The 2,963-nt window shown below is 42.5% G+C and overlaps 1 pseudogene; it reads right to left on the bottom strand.

Moving 5' to 3' along the window:
* Positions 1–1,625: 1,625 nt before the first annotated feature.
* LOC125175667 (60S ribosomal protein L37a-like) lies at positions 1,626–1,894 on the bottom strand (annotated as a pseudogene).
* Between the last annotated feature and the right edge of the window lie 1,069 nt (positions 1,895–2,963).

Raw genomic sequence — 2,963 nt, 5'->3', positions numbered from 1 at the left:
AATGAGATTATGCGCAGAGCAATAATTTTGCCATGGAGACCAATAACCTCTGTTAATAATCCACCAACACAGGCAAGACACTCACATTGTTGCAATCGAACACAGGGCTGGAACAAACAGCATTTAGAATTTGTGCACCTTTAATCTGTCAATGTCACTACCCAGATAAGGAAATATTTCCCCTAGGCTCTTCGTAATCACTGTATAATTGAGTTGCATCCTAAAATCATGTCTCACAAGTACTTAATGGTCTACAGTGTGTGTCTTTTTGTTTCCACTGAAAGCCTGGAATGCAAAAGAATTATCCAAAAGAGCTTCTGTTTTCCTCAATACGAAAATAACAATTTGATGGCCTCATTGGGTATGGGCCCAGACCTACAAAAATTTTTTAAAGGATAAAATCAGAATGATTATTATTTTTTTCAAGTTTGTTTATTTATTTATTTGTAGCACACAAGTGGGGGTAGAGGCAGAGAGGGAGGGAGAGAGACAATCCCAAGCAGGCTGCACACAGCACAGAGCCCGATACAGGGCTTAAACCCACAAACCGTGAGATCATGACCTGAGCCAAAGTCAGACGTTTAACCGACTGAGCCACCCAGGCGCCCTGCAAAGAGCACTTTAAATGCTCCTCATCTTCCGTGAAGAGGATATCATGCCCCTCTATAGGTGAAGACACTCGGACTCAGACAAGTAAAGTACATTTTGCAAGGTCATTCCAGCGTAATAAGGCAAGGAGCTAAGATTATAAATCAAGATGCTATGTTGCCGAAACCTGGGCTATGGTCTCCCTAATAGATGTTCCTTTTCAGAAATTAAAAAAAAAAAAAAAAGATTATCTTTTCAATATAAACAATAGAATGTCAGTATGTGCAAAGTGTATGGAAACAGTGGGACATACTTCCTTCTGAACAATAATTTTGATTTTGTCCCCTTATTACAAACCCTATAAGTATTCATTTATTTAGGTTAAAAAGTCAGATATACAGACAAACAGAAGGATGAAAAGGAGAACCAACTGTGCTCCCACCACCAACAGATAAGGACTGTTACCACTTTTCTGGAAGTTATTTTCCAACACTCCAAGCAGGTGCAGATGCGCTTTATTTATAACCCTCCAGTTTTTGACAGGGAGTTGTGAGAGTAATCCCGCAGAAGAAGACAAGCTTCTAGAAATGTAAGGCTTGAATTAATCATCATTGATGCCACCTTGAAGCTAGGCAGCCCCCTCACCCCCCACCCCCTGGGTCCTGGAAACCTTCTTTCTTTTGCCAGGGCCTTTGGTCCCTACAATTTCCCATCATGGCATTTGAATAACACTAGTCAACACAACCTTGACATCCTAGACTTTTCAGACTAGCAACCGGAATTGCCGGTCTACACTATCTGAGAGAATAGATGCTAGTAAAGGGTGCTGTGCACCACACCTCAGTTTCCTTCCACAGTTTTCTTTCCAATAAAAATTAGAAGGATTTTTAATTTCCAAGTCTTTTGAGAAAGCAAGATTAATGCAACAAAAATTGGAACATCTAGTTAATAAATTTAACAACAAGCCAAAGTAATTTTGTTATGTGAATTTCCCGTTTATTATAGGCTAGCTAACAATGTTTCAAATGGTAGAATTTCTACTGGTCTTCCAACTTCTTCAGCTGTCTGATGGCTGACTTGACTGTGACCGCAGAAGTGGTTTTGTATGTCCAGGGACCACTGCCTATCGTTTTCATGCACAAACTGCAATGCCAGATCCCCACAGCTTGTCTTTTCATCTTGGTTTTGCCACAGAAAGGGCAAGCGTGCTTGGCCTGCTGGCTTACTTCAGTCTTCTTCACCATTTCCTGAGGGAGGCACCATAACGGATCCCATAATTACTGACCTTCTTGGTATGTTTAGCCATGTCGCCACAAACTAGGTCTGAGCCCAGACAGTCCTTCCACAATTTTTGAGAAGTTGTGGCACATGAGTAACTGTGAGGGAGAGGGCTGAGGTCGTTTATTTACTGTGTGGAGAAGAGGAAACGCTGATAGTCACTTTTCTGGAATGCTCTGGCCATTGAGACTTCAACACTTGGAGGATGACTAACTCATTTATTGTTCAGCTATTAATTGTGCCTTCAGACCTGCAAGCAGGAAGTGGAACACCTAATCTGGAGAAAAGTGGGGGGAGGGAGGCAGAAATTTACCCCCAGGAAGGGATGGGGGTCACCAACAGACTGCTCTAGGCACTAGAAAAAAATGTTGTGAGATTCTGGCAGTGGTTCTTGTGACACTCAAGCTTGATGGTTTGTTGCTTGCTCTCTGTTGAGCAGTGAAGCCCTTAAGCCAAAAAAGCTCAAGACCTCTTTTTCAGAGATCATAAAGAGTGGGGGAGTTGAGACTGCGTCCCATTTTGGATCCAGTCCTGTAAAAAGACCTCAGAAGTGAAAGCAGATGGCAGCTCTGGGAGGGACATAAAGACAGTAGAGATCTTTGCAGAAAGAATACAAGGATGCAAACATCCTTCAGTGGCAGTCTTGGACTTCACCCTCTGGGAGGTTTGACTGCTGGAGATTAAGCAGCAGGAAGTCCAGGGGTTCCTCTCTGTGATGAGACAATGAGCACAGGAGTAGGAGATATTTTCCAGGTGACTGATCACCTGCTGGGGTGTGCACAATACTTAGGCGAAGCATACTACTGTTTCTCAGCCTGCTAAACTTCTTTGCCTTGCAATGGATGAAGAATCATCAATTCAGTGGAATGCAACCAGTCAGTGTGTTTGAAGTGCCCACAATGTGTCCACCAATATGCCAAGTGCTGTTCTGATGAACAACAACGATAAAAATCTGACTTACTTTCTGTCCTCGATGGTATTACAACCTCTTACTTGAGACAAGAGACAATGGAAATCATGCACAGAGAGTATAAGAATTAACTGCTCCTTAGCAGAAGAACTAGAATAGGCTCTTCTGCTTCTCGGAAAGGAGATCA

This window comes from Prionailurus viverrinus, chromosome C2 (assembly GCF_022837055.1).
Source record: "Prionailurus viverrinus isolate Anna chromosome C2, UM_Priviv_1.0, whole genome shotgun sequence".
Classification (NCBI taxonomy): Eukaryota; Metazoa; Chordata; class Mammalia; order Carnivora; family Felidae; genus Prionailurus; species Prionailurus viverrinus.
This window is presented reverse-complemented; position numbering and strand designations above follow the sequence as displayed.